This window comes from Callospermophilus lateralis, chromosome 2 (genome assembly GCF_048772815.1).
Source record: "Callospermophilus lateralis isolate mCalLat2 chromosome 2, mCalLat2.hap1, whole genome shotgun sequence".
NCBI lineage: Eukaryota > Metazoa > Chordata > Mammalia > Rodentia > Sciuridae > Callospermophilus > Callospermophilus lateralis.
Genome location: NC_135306.1, coordinates 114,321,373 through 114,341,057, shown reverse-complemented (window position 1 = coordinate 114,341,057; position 19,685 = coordinate 114,321,373). Strand labels below are relative to the sequence as shown.

The 19,685-nt window shown below is 39.1% G+C and overlaps 1 pseudogene; it reads right to left on the bottom strand.

The window, feature by feature from the left end:
• Positions 1-17,852: 17,852 nt before the first annotated feature.
• On the bottom strand, positions 17,853-18,515 carry LOC143391169 (bax inhibitor 1 pseudogene; annotated as a pseudogene).
• Between the last annotated feature and the right edge of the window lie 1,170 nt (positions 18,516-19,685).

Below are 19,685 nucleotides of genomic sequence, written 5' to 3'. Positions count from 1 at the left end.
GAGCAGCTGTGCCCCTCCGAGGTTTGCTGGGCCTGACCTGCCGGTGGGTGGCAGGTGCACCTACCTTGCAGGCACGGGGGGTGGCTCTGCCGCTCTGCGGGTTGCTGGGCCTGACCTGCCATTGGGTCGCAAGTCCGCCTACCTTGCAGGCACAGGGTGGTGGCTCTCGCCTCTTAATCTTTGGCATCTCTCTCTCTCTCTCTCTCTCTTTATTTTTTTTAGTTGTTGATTTACCTTTATTTTATTCATATGCGGTGCTGAGAATTGAACCCAGTGCCTCACATATGTGAAGCAAGTGCTCTACCACTGAGGCACAACCCCAGTCCTTGGCATCTCTTAATCCAATCAAGTTAACCATTCAGATTAACCATTATATTTCTGCAGAATATTAACCCAGTCCCACAGTCACAGAAGGCTTCCTGAAGAAAAGGACATCCAAGAAACTGGAGGATGGGAGAAGCTCAGCAGGTAACAAAAGGGTACCGATAGCACCCAAGAGATGTGTGTGGATGGTTGTGTGGTGCCCACTGACAATGGCTGCTTAGGAGAAGGAGCAGCATGTGTGACATACGTTCCTTGGGTGGAGGAAGGATATGATAAAGGCAAGCCTACAGGCAGGGAGGACAGTAGCCATCACAACTGTGTTCGCTTTCTGTCACTGTGACAAAATACCTGAGATAGTCAACTTATAAAGTGGAAAGGGTATATTTTGGCTCATAGTTTTAGAGGCCTCAATCTGTGGTTGCTGACCTGTTGCTTTAGGGCCTGAGGCAAGCATACAATAGTAGGAACCTGTGGCAAAGGAAGTTGCTCACCTCATGATACCAGAAAACAAAGAGAAAAAAGGGAAGGGACCAAGTCCCCATATGCCCTTCAAGTTCATGACCTGGTGACCTAACTTCCTCCAACTAGGCCCTGCCTCTAAAGGTGCCATCACCTTCCAACAGCACCATGGGGAGGGGACCAAGCTTTTAACACTTAAGCCTTTGGGGGGACCTTCAAGACCCAAACTATAGCTCCCAGGTGGAGCTAATAACAGTGTGGACTGGATCAGTGGCCACTGGAGGGAGAGCTATGGAAGGACTGGAGGCCTATTTAGGAGGTTAATTTATGTGACTTGACAACAGATCTGATGAGAAGGCTGATGGAGAAAGTGGAGGACAGGCAATCCTAGAACACAGTGGACAGCAAGGAGCCTTCCTCCTCCAGGATCTGGCTCGTGGCCAGTCACCTCGGAGGGCTGCCATTGGGAAACAAAGATGCCCACTCCTCAGCCACTCCTGTTTTTGTCTTGAGGCTGCTCCTCCAGTTCTGGCTGGGCTGAGGAAGGAAAGGAGGAGAGGAAGGGGGCGGGGAGGGGGGCCCAGCACCCTGGTACTGAGGCGAGTTTTTATCACCACGTTAATGCTCTCTAATTAATACCTGGAGGCTGTGCCTGCCGCTCCACTATTTTCACTCTGCTGATTTGCCCCTTGGGACAAAAAGAAATTGGAATTAAGAGGAGACAATGGAATTGCTGGCAGGATTATTAGCTTCAATGAAGCTAATGAAGGGAGTAGGAGTGGGAGGGAGGAGAGGGGAGCCTCAGGGGCCTGTGACTCAGGCTGGGAACTGTCACAGAAAGGTGCTGGGAGAAGACCAGAGCAGCAAGGACTGTCTGCCCTTCTGGACCCCAAAGTCCTCAAGATCCTTGAGTGCACCCAAGTCAGGGACTCTGGGAGGCCAGAACCCATGGGATGAAGAATTGGGGATTGAAGGTGGACTTCCGCCAGCAGAGGAATAACAGCAGGGTGACAAAGGAGGTACCTCACCCCTGAGATCCTGGAGGAGGGGTGCAGGTATTGGGCAATCCCAGGTGCAGAGAAGGGGGCTGCATGTCTCCAATATGGGCCCAACTGAAACCAACTGTTCCCCAGAGGTCGCAAGTCCCCACTCAGACTTCTACCATATGTATCCACCCATAGCCCAGGTCCCTAAAGCTCAGAAGACACAACATGGATGGAAAAGCAAAAATATTTAGAGCCCAAGGCAGAAGAAGAGAAGCAACATTCAGGTCACTGTGCATCGGCACTCATCCACTCACACACATGAACAGGCTTTCACACACTTACTATAAGCCCACACAGCCAATCCACGCACACTTGCACACAGGCCCAAACTTGAACACACGTGTGCACTCACGCACAGTCATCCAACCTGTTTTGGGAGGTGCTGTCTCTAGTTTGGTCACGACTCTGCCCTTTGCAAACCCATTCATAGGCCACCTCCCCTTCCCCATAACCTCCAGCTGGGTTTGCTGACCCCACCATCTGGAAGTCCACCCCTCCCTGCTTCCTGTGTCACTAGACCACTTGGAGGGAGGCAGGGGTAAAAAAACCCACGCCAGCAGGGTTGCCAGGACAACAAGCCGGTTCTGTACAGCTTAGCCTCAGTTTGCCTCCCCCCGGAAATAAGATGAAGGGCTCAGAAAACATGATGCAGTTTCATTTCCAGGGTGGGTTTTTTCCTTCTATGTAGCTTATGAGTCACTAGATTAGCACCTTTCCAATTACTGGGAGGCAAAAACCCTATTATCATAGAAACCCTCCTGCAGAATGACGGCTCTATTCTTTTTGACGGCAGCAGCCAGTCCCACAGAGAGCTGCAGAGCTCAGCAAGCTGGGAGCCTGGTGTTCCAGGTAACTTCATGGCCTTGTTTCAAAAGTGAACTTTAAAGAACTCTCATCATGGCCTCAGCTGCACCTCACGTGCTCAGTGGGACATGCCAGGATAACTCAAATGGGGAGCCTGAGAGAGGGCACCAGAGCACAACCTGGAGCCCACACACAATGTCCAGTGGTGCCTTAGACTCCCCCATAGAGATCCACAGCATGGAAGTTTCTGTCTGAGCTGAGGGAAAACTGTGTGCCACAGAGGGTGGGAGGTTCTGTGCTGGGAAGAGTCTCAGGGCATCCCTCTATAGGAGGCCTTTGGGATCAAGTCAGTCAGTGTCGTGGGCAGGTGGTCCTGTCCAGACTGGTCCATATGAACAACTGGGTACCAGACCTGTCAGATTCAAGGTCTGCCATGTATCTTAATAAGACACAAAATGGGTAATGTGCTCAGCAGAAACCTGGATCTGAAATCATCACTTCCTTGCCATATGACATTAACCCACAAGGGCCCTGCTGTGAGCTTTCAATTATAAACTGAGAAAGATACTACATACGCCCTTCCAGGTCTGCTATTCTCTTTTCTCCGTAAAGATTATACTGGCTCCATTAAGACTGCCAGTTTACCCAGCTGACAGCTTCGGAGGAGATGGACCTCCTAACTGTCTTCTTCCCCATTATCGTGACGACCACATGCCCACCATCCTTCTCCCCATGGTCCACCTGGACCCCAGGAGTGGCCTAACCCACATAACTTAATGGTTTGGGGTCAGGTACAATGCAGAGTACCAGGTAACAGTACAACAGGTCCTCTATGCTGAGCACACATTAGAAGCCAGGCACTACATATGGATTGTCCTGTCGTCTCTTCCCAAGATCCTTGTTATTTCCAACTTACGAATGAAGAAATAGCCTCAGTGAGTTTAAGTGATTTGACCAGTAGCATTCAAACTTAGGTAGAGTTTGAATCAAAATTCTCATCCATAAAATACATCATCTTCCCACATGTGATCTTCAACAATCTTCCACAATCTCAGATTGGCAGGCCACTGGTGATGAGAGACCTCCTTTCTCCTGGCCCTCTTGAGCTACAGGTCACCAGAGTGGTTAACTCTAGTTCATGACCCTCCAGCAAGTAAGGGACTGATGGTGTCGTGGGACCCTGGAGCCCAGGGACACTCAGCCTCATACAGTATGAATCCATGTGTAGAAGGGAATCTCTGGGTTGACAGGCAGGGAGAGCCTGCCCCTGTGTCCCACCTAGTCCCCCCAACCACCATTAAAAAGATGTGCAAGAGCAGATTAAAGAGGATAGAAGGACAGCCTAAGACAGAGACATGTCTAGGAGCCAGGAGAACCAGGAGGAGTCACCAGTTGTGGGACAGATGAATCACAGGCCTTGAAAGGTCCAGTTATCCCACTTCCCCCATACACCCCCGTTTATATATTCTAGTGAGGTGGGAGTTAGTAGCAGTCATAGCGTAATGTTGTCCTTTTGCTTTCAGCTTGGTGTTTTCCCTTTAGCAACTTTTCATTTTCATCCATAACTGAATTCTGTGCTGTAATCAGGAAGCCCTGCCTGTTTCTGCCATCACCAATGTCTTTGTAGGCTCTGTCTGGTTTTCTGACCATTTCCTGACCCATTGCCCTACATCAAACAGTAGTTTGCTGTCCCACGCAAGACAGTCACCATCACTCCAAATTTGTCAGAGACACACAGGAGATACTAAGCTAATCCACCAAACTATAAAATCTGTGTGTGTATATATGTGTGTGTGTTTGTGTGTGTGTGTGTGTGTGTGTGTGTGTGTCCATGTGTGTTGCTGTGGATCAAACCCAGAGTCTCATGATATGCTAGGCAAGTGTTCCACCAGTGAGCTCTGCACATCCCAACCCGAAAGAATTTTTAAATTCCTTATGTAGTGTCATAGCACTGCGATTCCTCCTCTTAACAAAGACACAAATAATACCCCCAGGATGTATTGATGTTTGTGGTTTTCAACATTTTTCAAACCTAGTTTTCTCTCAAGCAGGAAAGTCTTTATTAGTAATAATATTCACTTGCTTTTTACAAATAGTCCGCCTTCATTAAGGAAATTGAAAATGGCAACAGTGGCTACCATATTGGCTTTTTTTTCCTTGTTTGCAAGCTACATCTTCTGTATCCCACTGAATATCAATGGTAGAATTAGAATTAATTGCCACATTATTTAATTAGTTAGAACGCTTAACACTCCCCCAACTATTTCTTTGAAGTCATTTGCACTTAAGTGTAACTCTACCAAAGATCTCCATAAATACTGCAGTAAAATTTTTAATTACACTTCAATTGCTCTGTGAATTTATTTGTCTTTATCAGGAAGGTCTCTTTATTCCAGAATGCCTATCTCAACTGCTCAGCAATTTTTTAAACCATTATTTGGCCAAATAGCCATCTTGCTCTTTGGCAGGCCTTGAGAATGCCATGGAAGCCAGTAATGTCCAAGGGACAGGCCTACAAAGAGAGGGTTCTGGCTCACACAGTCTGTTCTGGCTAAATTGGATTGTCTCCTCTTTCTACCACACCTACCATGAACAAATAATAATAATATGAAACAATTATGTGATGAGAATTACTAGGGACTGTGCTGAGTGCTTTATCTAATTTATTTCTTGCACTTACACTAAGGGAAATGTATTATTAGCCTAATTTTACTAGTGAGAAATCTGAGCACAGAAAGGTTACATAATTAGCCCTGAAATACATAACCAGTAAATGGCAGAGCTGGGATTCAAACCCAAATTTGTCTTGCTCCAAAGTTTATTTACGTCACCAGTGTCTGCACTGCCTGCCAATCTGTAAACTATAAGGGATGACATTGACTCAGACTATGGTCCTTCCCAAAGGAGTTCAAGTCTTTAATGATCAGTGCAATGGTTATTATCTGATGGAGGGACTCTCATAGAAGGTATTCTCCAAGAAAAAATATATGAACTGATTTAGCAGAAAGATCAAGGAATAGAAACATATTTTTTGATGAGCAGATTTTGTGCTCCAGGCGCGATTTTTCCATGAGCTCATAAGCTCATTGACCTTATTCCAAAATGAAGCTTTCTATAGAAAAAGTTCACAATCTACTCTACTCAGTGCTTACGTGAGTCTCTGTTTTCTCCTATATAAAATAGAAAATATAATAGTGACCATCTTAGCAGTGTTAATTGGCTTAATGAATCTATATCCACTCCATGAGATGTCATAGCACATGATGTTCAATTCACATTTAAAAAACAGAAACAACACTGGAACAAAAAGCTTGTTCTGCTCTTTCTGGGTGATATCAAGATGAGACCTTAGGAAAAATCCATCCTGAAACCCCTGCCTAGCCAGGAGAAGCTGGCAGGTGCTCAAAACACACATCTGCCAGAGGAAACAGATTGATGTATTTAGCAGCAAAGCTTCTTAGCCAAACCACAAAAGCAGCATTGGCCACAGGTTGTTCAGACTGATCTAGGCCTGGGCAGAGGAAAGCAGACACTTTTCCTGGCTGAAATACAGCCTGCAGCATTGTCCTGACCCTGCTGCAGTGCCACTGGGCATGAGTTGCTTGGAAAGTCTCCCTGCCCACATCCAGCACTCCAGACTCTGCCCTTGGATCTAAACCTGCAGGGGGCCAAAGGGGCTAGGGCAAGGCATTACTAGTCTCTGGGTATAGTCACAGTGAATCTCTGCAGATACCAAAATTGGCTCCTGATTGAATACAACTTCAATTATCATTCACCTGATCACTGCTGTGTCCCTCAGACTAAACTGTCACTGTCTGCTCCCTCCTGAGATTCTTGGCTTCGCCCAGAGCCCTGAAACTTGTACTAAAGAGTAAATCTACTTCCAGGAAGACTTCTAGTTCAAATTTAAAGAGGATAAGGCAAAATGTCAAGGAGTCATCAAAATGAACCCAGGATGGAGAAAATATTTGTAAACCTAATAAGAGCTAGTTCTTATCAGAATCCTGAATATATAAAGAATATTATAACTCAACAATTAAAATTTAGTAACAACCCCAATAAAAAATAAGCAAAAACTGTAAATATACATTATGTTCTTTTAAGTGTTTGGGTTTTAAAATTACTTTTAAATTTATAAAGACTATCATATGTAATTTTGAGGAATTTAAGTTTTTTAGCTATATTGAAAAGATTCATTTATATTGATATGATGGTGGTCGTGGTGGTGGTTAATTTTATAATTTAATCTAGAGGCATTTGTGGGTTGGGACATTTTTAATGAAATACATGCATACCTAAGCTCATTATAAATTATACTAATAAAAAGAATGTATTACACAAAATTTATAAATGATATGCAATATTGTTTATAATTCTAGTGTCCCCAAATGATTCTCAAAGATGGCTTTTATTAGTTTTTGCCAAAGTCTTATGCACATAGCCAATCTCTGATTGTAGTTAATGAAGCAGTGTTTTTTGATTGGAATATTAGTAGATATTTTCATTTTTGTTAACAAATAAGATAGAAGTAAAGAAATGAATATGTATGTTAGACTTCACTTGTTTGTCAACAGAATGAAAAATTTTATTGCTGAATCAGATAAAAGGTTTTCAAATACCAGAGAATATTTACTCAATTTTTGTGCTATTCAAAATGTACCAGTTGTAAACATGATGCATTTTCAAGCTTAATGGCCATTATTAACATTTTCTCTATCACATTTAACTCTAGCCAACTATCCAAAAACAAATATATCTTGATTTGTAGTGTTTAACAATTCTTGTGGAATAAATACTCTACTATGGTCAGTTTCAAGCCACTAACATGACATCCCTAAACCTAGTTGGAAAGATGTTCTGGCTAAATTGGATTGTCTCCTCTTTCTACCACACCTACCATGAACAAATAATAATAATATGAAACAATTATGTAATGAGAATTACTAGGAACTGTAATCCAATAGATGTAGATGACCTCAAGAGCATAGATATTAATAAAATGTAGTAAAATAATTAGAAAGTAATGAGTTTTAACTATTTACTACTTTTGCTTTTAATAGTAAGTGTATATAATTTAACTCTTTTATGGATGTGTCTAATGACCACTCACAGAATTCCTGGTTTGAGCTGGTTCTAGCACTAGAGTTTATAGAACACAGAGATGAAGTAGTAAAAATTGGAGATGGGACATTCCCACCTGAAGATCTAAATGTGGTAACTGATGGGACGCTGGGCTTTCTCACTTTAGAAAGAAGCTTAGGGCTTTGGTTTATAACTAGGAATATATGGATGATAGCCAGATTTTTTTTTTTTTTTTTTTTTGGTAAGGGAGTGTTAGTAAATATAATTAAATGATTATAAATAAATCTTGGGTAATCACAATAATGGATCCATTCATAGGTATTTTCTGGCCTTGGCTACTGTTCTTACAAATATTCTTCCCATTTTGGATATAAATCTGTGAGAGTAGTAGGCTCTCACCTGTATTTTGAAAGCAAAAAGAAGCATATGGGCCTTAGCTCTGTCCCTGGTACCAGATCAGAATAGGTGACCTCAGGGCTGGAGTTGTGGTTCAGTGGTAGAGCACTTGCCTGGCATGTGTGAGGCCCTGGGTTCAACCCTCAGCACCGCATATAAATAAATAAATAGAAGAAAAGATCCATTTACAACTAAAAAATAAATAAATAAATAAATAAATAGGTGACCTAGGTTTGACCAATCAGAATTCACCTGGGTTGTGAATCTGAAGATTGAGGCAAAAGCCCCAGGACAATTGGAGTCTGTTAGGGGCAGCTGCAGTGATGACAGAGTAGAGAAGGAGTGACCACATGTTCTAGTGGTGACAGAGCCAGTGGTCACATAGAATCACAGTGGGTCACATAAACCACTCCTGAGCTGAGTTTCACTGTGTCACCAGCTCCTCAATCAACACCATCCCTGCTAGATGATTGAACCTGGGACCAGGCCTTTCCATCAATTCCAACAGATATTTTTGCCAGATATCTTTTTCCATTAAGTTTATTTTCTATTTAAGTCAACCAGAATCCATTTCTGCTTTTTGCAATCATAAACCCTGACTGATATAGAATTTTAGCGTGCATATGGAGTGGGGTTGGGGCGGGTGCTGAATTGAGGGTATGTACATTTTTTATTTTTCTATGCTTTGTGAAATTATGTACCCCGAAATCCTGATCAAATTATCATCCTACAAATAGTGTAGGAGAATACCTCTGGTAAATCTGAGCATTATCAACCATGTTACTCTTTACAACTAAAGAGCAAAGAGGAGCATGTTGTTTAAATTTGTATTTTCCTGATTATTTGCGCTTAAATATGTGCTTATTGGTCATTTTATGTATGTTCTTTTTATTGTCTCTGTATGTCCTCAGTCACTGACTGTTAGACTATTTGATTTTTCTCCTCTGATTTATAGTAGCTATTTCCTTTGTCAATTAGATATTTTGAAAACATTTTCTCCCAGTGTTTGTTATATTAAGTTCCTGAATTTTCCTGTAGTTAAGCTGTCAATTTTTCTTCTTTTGATTTTGTATCCTTCCTAGAAGAGATCTCCCTTTGCCATTACTTTTTTTTTTCCCCCTTATTGCAGATCTGAATTCAGACTTCTTGGATTAAGATCTTCCTGCTGGCTCCATGCCTGTTTGCTTATTTGCAAAACAAAGACGATGGTCCCTGGGCACTTGCCTGACGCTCAGCAATCAACTTGCATATTATCCTTATTGTTATTCAAACAATTTTATAGTTTTTATATACACATTTACCTGTTTAATCCCTCTGGAGTGAATTTCTACATGTGATATTAGGTAAGGGGTTGCATTAGTTCCTAAGTAACAAAATAGCACAAACTGGATGACAAAAAATTATTCTTTCACAGTTCTGGAAGGTATTTTTTTTTTTTTCATTTTCTTTTTTTTTTTTTTTTTTAATTAATTTTTATTGTAGGTTGTTCAAAACATTACATAGTTCTTGATATATCATAATTCACACTTTGATTCAAGTGGGATATGAACTCCCATTTTTACCCCATATACAGATTGCAGAATCACATCAGTTGCACATTGATTTACATATTGGAAGGTAGAAGCCCAAATAAAGGTGACACCAGGGCCACCCTCTGAGACTCTGAGTAGAATCTTCTGAGTAGAACAAGTCAGCTTTTCATCGCTGTGACCAAAATACCTGACAAGAACAACTGAGAGAAGAAAAGTTTATTTTGGCTCATGGATTCAGAGATCAGCCAACTCCATTGCTCTGGGCCTAAGGTGAGGCAGAACATCAGGGCCAAAGGGTTTAGTGGAGGAACGCTGCTCAGCTTATGGTGGCCAGAAAGCAGAGAAAGAGGGAAGGAAGGAGGGAGAGAGGAAGATTGAGAAACAGGGATAAAACAGAAACCCCAAAGGCACACCCCAGGACCCACCTCCTCCGGTCTTTCCCCACCTGCCTGCAGTTAGCACCTACTTGGTCCATTCAAACTAGGATGGACTGATGAGGTTACAGCTCACATAATCTAATCACTTCACATTTTAACAATCCTGCATGTTCCCAGGACCTTTCCAGGGACACCTCATATTCAAACTTAATCCTCCTTGCATCATCTTAGGTTTCTGGTGGTGACAGGCAATGCCTGGCACACCTTGGGTTGCTTCCACATCACTCCAATCTCCATCTCTGTCATCTCTACCATTCTCCCTGTGTGTCTGCCTTTACATGGTGGTTTTCTTCTTTCAAGGACATCACTCATACTGTAACAATCAGGATTCTCTAGAGACATAGAGGTGTGGATGGGGTAGGTAGAAAGAGAGATTTTAAGGTATTGGCTCAAGCAATTATGGAGTCGGGCAAATCCAAAATGTGGGAGGTTGGAAACAGGTCAGAGTTGATGTTACAGTCTTAGGTACAAAACCTATAGGGCAGGCCAGCAGGCTGGAAACAGGCAGTTTTCTGTATTAACAATCTTGAGGCAGAATTCCTTTTTCTTCAGAAAATATCAGGTTTTTTCCCAACAGATCGGATGAGTCTCACCTACATTATGAAAGATAATCTGCTCTATTTAAAGACAAATGATTATAATGTTAACTACATCTACAAAATACCCTCACAACAACATCCAGACTAGCCTTTGACCATCTAACTGGGCTCCATAGCCTAGCCAAGTTGACACATAAAATTAACTATCACAGTCACATTCACGGGTACTAGATGCAAATTCTATTGAATATGTTCAGGTGCAAATCTTTTTTTAATTCAACCCAAAATAGAAGATTAATTTTGTTTTTAAACTGACAGATAGTTAACCCAGCAATAGATATTGAAAAGTTCATATTTTCCTTACAGATTTGAAATACTTATTAATATTCAGGAGCAGTCAGTTATCCTAAGTATCTGTGAGGGATTGGTTTCAGGATACTCTGAAAATACCAAAATTTATGGATGTTCATGTCTTTATATAAAATGGCATATAGTATTTTCATATAATCTATACACATCTTCCCATATACAGTCATATATCTTTTAATAATGGGAATTAAAAGAAATGCATTGTTAGGCCATTTTGTCATTGTATGAATATCATAAAGGTGCAGTTCACACATATCACAGAATTTACATAAAAAGTCAACTATAATGTAATTAGGTAAGCACTGTTGTATATACAATTCATCATCAATTGAAATATTCCTGATCCTCAGTTAGTTGAATACAGGTGCAGAGGGCCAAATGTACTTGTGTGCTTCTCCTTCTCAGACCTCACTTTATTGTAATATTTTTTCTTTTCTGCTGCCAGTACTCTACTGCTTTATTTCCTATAGCTCTACAATATGTTAAAATAGAACAAGTTCCTTCTCTTTCTCCAATATTGTTTTTCAACATGAACTTGCGAATCAGTTTGTCTAAATATTTCCTTTTGGAAGACTCCAGTTTAAACTTGCTTTGATAGCCAAATGCTCCTATTTCTCCATTTCATGAATTACCATGAACATGAGGATAATGCAGGAAGAAAGTCTAGACACCCAGATAATATGAAATGAAGAGGAGTCAACAGTAGAACAGACCCTTTAGAAGAGTTTTGAGGATGAAAAGCAGATGACAAAGCAGTTACTAATTTGGTAGACCAAAGGAAGATACATCCTTGTTGCTTGAAGAGGCAATGGTAAGATGTGGACAATCTTTCCCCAGACTTGGGCTGGGGTGGGGCACAGGAGACTCTGAAGTTAAAGGTAGCACAATAGGTGGAGGTGTGGAGTTGCAAATGGGTTGTGAGTTTCCTCTCTTCCAAGCTCAGAAGTAAATGGGAAAGCAGAGATTTGAGAAGCCTCAATAAGACTGTGGAGCTCCAGGGAGACAAAGGGTGGTTTCTATCTGATGTGGGGAGGAAGGGGCAGCTCACAGCAGAAGAGGGTCAGGCACCACGCTGGGAGGGGGCCTTTGAGCGGTGATCTATGCTCCATCACAGTTTCTGGATTGGTTGTGACCCTCCTTGGCCCCTTTAGGATAGAAAGACAGCAGCTCCAGATTCTCACAGATAAGTGTGAGAAGCACCAAGGAAGCAACTGAGCCTGGCTGCTAAAGAGCAGGAGACAGCAGGTGCAAGAGATCAGCAAGCCCAGAGAGTTCTCCCCTCCCCTAAGAACAGAATTCAGAGCTCTGAAGAATAAAATACAAGTGTCATCCCTGTACAATAGGATGTCTTGAAGCAAAGAAAAAGTGAAGAAAGGGAAATGTCAAAAAAAAAGTAACCCCCAAATTTCCAGGATTAGGAAAGATAAAAGACCTCAGAATGAAAGGGCTCAAGGAATGCCAAGTAAGATAAATATAATAAAACACATTATATGAAAATCTAAAAACACAAAGAAAAAGGCAAAATTGTACGAGCTGCCAAAGAAAAAGAGACAATCACTCATAAAGGAATAAGAATCTGATTGACATGCAGCTTCTGTTCAACGGTGACAATAGAGGTAACAAGACAGGTGCATAATATTTTCTAAGTACTAAAGAACTTCAAACCTCCAATCTATATTCAGAAAAAAATTAAATAAGAGGATGCCATAAAAGTAATTGCCGGCATAAAAGAACTAGTTAACACACAAAACTCTCTTTGAAAACACTCTAGAGAATGTACTCCAGTTAGAAGAGAAATAAATTCATGATGCTACAAAGAGCTACAAAAAGGAAATCAGTGTGGATTCATAACATAAAAAAGTTAATTCAAGTACTGTATAAAAAAAGGAGGGAAGAAGAAGGAAGGAGAGAAAAGGAGAGCAGGGAGGGACAGAGAGTACAAAAGCACTCACACCACCTAGAAATAAAACCTGTGCACCTCCAGCATGACAAGCCGTGGGCAGTGAATGAACAACAGTGGCTATGAGGAGAAGCCAGAGGTAGGTGAGATATTTCTTTTGTTATAAAGAAATATATAAGAACAGTGGCACGTGTCTATATTCCCAGTGACTTGGAAGGCTGAGGCAGGAGGATGGAAAGTTTGGGGCCATCCTTGGCAACTTGGCAAGACCCTGTTTCATAAACAGCTGGAGCTGTATCTCAGTGGTAAAGTGCCCCTGGGTTCAATCCCCAGTGCCACACACACACACAAGATATTCATATCTATCTAAACAGACAGATCTGTATTAATAAATATATGTGGATATAGATTGATCTATATCTATATAGATAGATATACACAGACATATACATACACACACATACAATACTGGTTGGGATTAATGAGAAAAAAATAAGCACAAATATGATTGCTAGAGTTAGTTTTAACTACCAAGAATATAAAGAATAAAATTCAAAATTTTCAAGTCCTCAGAAGAAAATTCTATCTAATAAAATATAAGAAAGAAGAAAGAGAGGAAAGTAAAATATGTTAAGTATAAACTAGAAATAAGACAGCTGAAATAAATCCTAATAGAGAATTATTTACATAATTTAGGTTATGAATTGAATTGTGTCCCTCCAAAAAATATATTGAATTTCTAACCCCTAATACCTTAGATTGTAACCTTACTTGGAATAGGGTAGTTGCAGATGTCATTAAGAGGAAGTCATGGTGCTGAGGATGTGTATAGCTCGATGGTAGAGCACTTGCCTGGCATGCCCGAGGCCTTGGGTTTGGAGGGGAGGAGAGAGGGAAGAGAAGAAGGAGGAGGAGAAGTCACCCTGGAGTAGGGTGGCCTCCTAACTCAATAGGACTGATGTTCTTATAGAAATACACAGGTGCCATATGAATACAGAGTCACAAGGGAAAGCAACATTGACAATGAAGACAGAGACTGGAGTTGTGCACCTGCAAACCAAGGAATGCCAGAGATTTCTGGCAAACAACCAGAAGCTAGGAAGAGGTGAAGGAGAATTTCCCTAAAGAGTTTAGTGTGAGCATGGCTCTGCCACCCTTATTTCAGATTGCTAGACTCCAGAACTGGGAGCCAGAAATATAGTTTTGTTATTGTAATCTACCCAGCGTGTGATATTTTGTTATGGTGACTCTAGGAAACCCATACTATCCATAATCAGATTAAACTCACTAATCAAAAGATAGACAGTGTCTGCTGTTGTTTAAAGTAATATCTGACAATGTTTTCAACAAGAGATGACAGAGAAGTCACAAGTAAAATGATAGAAAAAATATTTGAGGCAATTTTGAGCCAAATAAAACCAAGGAACAAATTTACTATCAAGCAACATTGAATTCAAGGCAAAAGGCAATCATACAGATAGATATAACAATATGAATATATATGCACATAAACACATAGCTGCACAATGCCCAAATCAATGACTAACAAAAATAGAGAGAGAAACACATAGCAACTGCAGTTAGAGTCTTTTTGCAACCATCTAAGAAACTGATGGAGCAAGCTGACAAAATATAAGCAATGATGAAAAAGATTTAAATGGTTTGGTTCATAAACGAAGTACATATTATGGGAGAACTTTACAATTATCAGTCAATAAGAAAAAAAAAACACATTTTTGAGCATACATAGAACATTCAAAAATCAGCATTTATCACATCACAATGAGAAATTCAATACTTCAATAAATTGCCCCATGACCATTATACACTTTATTATCATAATACAAAGGAATAAAATTGGGAATTATTAATAAAAATATCATTAAATACTTATAATCTGAAAATGCTGATAATCCTTGGGTTAATAAGAAAACATAATGGAAATAATAAAATACTTAGAAATAAATGATAATGATAAAAAAAAAAAAAAAGGGCAGGCCAGATATCTAGAAAGACAGCAAAACCAACCCTAAGAATGAAAGTTTGGCTCTACGTTTACCAGAAAAAAATGAACTATCAAAAGCAAATGAGTTAAGGTTTCAGCTGAAGATGTTAGAGAAAGAAAAATAGACCAAACACATAAAAATAAGAAAGTGAAGCTGAGGACAGAATTCAATACAATAATGATTACAACAGGACCTGTGGTTGTAGCTCAGTGGTAGAGCTATTGCCTAGCATGTGTGAGTCACTGGGTTCAATTCTCAACACTGCAAATAAATAAATAAATAAATAAATAAAGGTTCATCAACAACTAAAAATATTAAAAAAGAATTATTACAACAGCAGCATCAACTACAAAATAGAAAAGAGTAATAAAACCCAAAATGGACCTTCAAAAAGATTGTGATGATGTACCAACCTTCAGCAGAAGCTGATCAAGGATAAAAAAGATGCAAAAATATAAAAATTCAGAATAAAAAAAGGAAAAAACTTGAAGAGATTCATAAAAGAGTGTTATGCATCAAATATTCACTAATAAAATGAAAATCAAGATAAAATAGAAATATTGATAGAAAAATATAAAACTGGCAAAAGAAAAATGAGGATTAAACAAACCACAAAGAAACTGAAATTGTTCAGTTCCTTGGCCCATTTATTGATTGGATTATTTGGGTTTTTTTTTTTTTTGTGTGTGTGTGTGTTAAGACTTTTGAGTTCTTTATATATTCCAGAGATTACTGCTCTATCTGATGTGCCTCTGGTAAGAATTTATTCTCAATTAATAAGCTCTCTATTCACCTCATTGATCAGAAGAAGATATACAATATATATATATATATATATATATATATATATATATATATATGAAAAAATGTTCAAAATCTCTAGCAATTAGAGAAATATAAATCAAAACTACTCTAAGATTTTATCTCACTCCAGTCAGAATGGCAGATACTAAGAATACAAACAACAATAAGTGTTGGTGAGGATGTGGGGGAAAAGGTACATTCATACATTGCTGGTAGGACTGCAAAATAATGCAGCCAATATGGAAAGCAGTATGGAGAATCCTTGAAAAAGGAATGGTACCACCACTTGACCCAGCTATCCACTCCTCGGTCTATACCCAAAGGACTTAAAAACAGCATACTACAGCGACACAGCCACATCAATGTTTATAGCAGCATAATTCACAATAACTAAACTGTGAAACCAACATAGATGCCCTTCAGTAGATGAATGGGTAAAGAAAATTATATTATATATATATATACAATGAAATATTATTCATCATTAAAAGAGAACAAACTCAAGGCATTTGCAGGTAAATGGATGGAGCTGGAGAATATAATGCTAAGTGAAATTAGCCAATCCCAAAAAACCAAATGCCGAATGATTTCTCTGATTTAAGGATGTTGATTCATAATATGATGGGGTGGAGGATTAAATGAACTCTAGAACAAAGGGAAAAGGGAAGAAGGGGAAGGGAGGGGGCATAGAGATAGAAAATACAGAGGAATGCAATGGTCATCATTACCCTAAGTACGTGTATTAAAACAAGAAGGATATGATTCTACTTTGTGTTCAACCAGAGATATGAAAAATTGTGCTCTATATGAATTGTAATGCATTCTGTTGTCATATATAACAAATTAAAAATTTTTTAAAAATAAAACACACACACACACACACACAAAGAAATTGAAATTGTTAACTACAACAGAAAAGACACAACTTCCCCAACTCTAAGGGGGAAAAAAATGTCCCTAGGCTAGGTGGTTTTACAAATGATATTTCAAAGAACAAGTTACTCCAATCTGGAAAATGTTTCAGAAAGTAGAAAAAAGATGAAAACTACATAACTCATTCTACTCAATTAGCATTTATTAATTCAAAACTTAACAAGAATAGGATAAGAAAATAATACAACAGTCATTTTTACTTACAGATCCTAAAATCTTAAATAAAATATAAGTCAACTGAATTCACTAGCATATAAAAAGTATGCATAATGATTAAGTGAGGTTTATTCTGGAAACGTTAAAGTCACATGACAACAGAAATCTATTAACATAATCCACAGGGAGAAAAAAATCAATCACTCCAGAATATCATTTGATAGAAATTTCACATATATCAATAATAAAACCCCTCACTAAAATAGGAATGGAAGGTAATTAATTCCCTTAATTTAGTAAAGTATCTATACTCAAAATATACAGCAAATATTATATTCAATATGACTCTACTTTATGTACAACCAGAGATATGAAAAATTGTGCTCTATATGTATAATATGAATTGTAATGCATTCTGTTTTCAAAAAATGGAGAAGACTAGAAATAACACAAAAAATATTGACTACCCAACTTCTGGATATCCCAGCTAATGCTAAAACTTAGGATAACAACAATCAGAGGATGTAGGTTGAAAGGAAAGTGATCAAATTTTCATGATTTTCAAATTACATGCTCATGAATGATGAATCCCTATAGATGCAAAGACACACTGAGATCTAATAAGAGTTCAGCAGGGGGACTAAATGCAAGACCCATCTACAAAAAAAAAAAAAAAAAAAAAGCAGCATTTCTACAGACTTGCAAACACTCTAAAAATGGAAACTAAGACATTATTCACAATAGCAACAAAATCTGTAACATCTAGGAAAAAAAATAATAAGAAATGCATCTGCTTCTAATGACAAAAGTTCAAAACATATTGAAGTTTTTTTTATGAAGCCAAACTCCAAACTGATAATCAGTGATTTCAATCAAAAAAATAATTAAAAATAGAGAAAAACCTCAAAGCACATGAATTTTTCTGATGCTTTTCATTATCACAGAACACGCCACCTATAACATGTGCAAAGAGGACCTGAGAGGTGGAGGGAGAGGAAGTCGACCTGGGAAAGGCTGCATGGTCATTTCACTTCTCTTTCATTTTGTCTTTTTTTTTTTTTTTTTTTAATAGCCAGAAATCATCGTGATTTTTTGGAAGAGAATAACAAAATCTAAGAAGAGATCAACACAGTGCTAGGTATAATCCTTATTGACATTTTCAGCCTTTTCAATAATGAATTGATTATCAAAAAGGACAAAGTCACACATGATCACTAGCCCCTATGGAATTTTGCCTGGAAAAACCAAATGGATCCAAAGGAAAGTTTCCCTAGGGAAGACCAAATCATCAGGCTATGTCTGACATCAAGATACCTCCCAGAAAGAGGTGCCTGGCCCAAAGTGCACTCAGGGGGAAGCAGGTGAAGACCATTGCTGTGCCCATGAAGGCCTGGGAAGGATGCTGGGATTGACAGCAATGCACAGCAGAGCAGCAACCAGGCCAACTCCTGTAAGAAGAGCAAATCTGACCTGAAGTCCCAGTCTTTTCTGCTCATTTTCACAATTTCAAGGTGTTCCCATCAGACAAATCATTAATCCCAGGGACCCCAACGCAAAGAGCAGATCCACCTGAATGAAATGAGTGCCCACATAAACACAGGCCCCACAATCTCCAAAGACATACAAAGAGAAAATTTGGTATATTCCTCCTTCAAGTGTTACTGTCTCAAGACAGTATGTGAAATTTGTAAGTGCATCAAAGTTGATCTTCTGGTCAAATCTGCACATAGTTCCAGAATCTGAGTAACAGCCACCACTCTTCTGAATCTGCCTCTCAGGAACCTTCCGACTCTTCTACCCCAGATGTGCTTACTAAAACCTATTGAATTTTTGAAAGCTTATCTAAAAGACATAAAGAAGGTAGAAAATGGAAAACTCTAATTTTTCCAGAATTAACCTATAAAATCAATGCAATCCCAAAGAAAATACTAGTTGAATTTTTTGAGGAACTTGTCAAAACAATTCTACAATGTATTTGGTAAACTGTGGATGTCAACTTGCAAAAATCAATTAGGAACAGCCAATATCCAACAACAAAACAAAATATAAAAATTCCTAAGGTTAAACAAATAACAAGTCAGCGGACCTATAGGATAATAAATGTTATACATAATTGGAGGACATTAAAGTAGACCTGAATAGAGAAACATAGCAATTTACCATTTTCCCAAATACCATAGTTCAGTGTTACAAAGATGTCAATTCTCCCATGAAAATCTATAAATTCATTGCTATTCAAATTCAATTAGTGCTGTTTGTGGACACACATTCATACATGTATTTATGCATTACAAACGTCTCTAAGAATATTGAGAGAATAAAGAAGAAAGAATGTCTTGCTTACTCTCTCATCTTAGCCCAGTCTGTGCACATTCCTTTCTAGTTTGGGAGGGAAGAGATTAAAAAAAAAAAAAAAAAAAAGCCTGCCCAAGGCTGACTAGATGGGTAGAATTTCTTTTTATGCATCTCTTCTCTAGAAAAGGAATCTTCTACTGCTAAAAAAATGTCCTAAAGATACCAAAGGGGGTCTGTTAATACCCTACAAGCATCAGTGAATAGATATGCTACCTCATTGTAGGCTGATCTAAGAACAGAATAAAGGTGATAAATATAATAGTGGCTCTGCTTGGCTTACTCAGAAAGGCAGGAACAGGTTCCTCTTTCCAGATGGCTAGGGTGTAGAGGATCTGACTCTAACCTGGAAGGAACCAGACTCCCCTGCATTCCCTTTAATATCTCAGAGCAGAGAATTTCTGCACTGAAAGAAAACATATTATGCTGAATTACTGCTGCCAGGAAGAGAAAAAACCTTTCCATCCCTCAGCAAAATCAGGAAGAGGGGCACACTCCCATTCATGGTACCAATTGGCACCCTAGTTCCCTCTTGCTCTTCTTGAT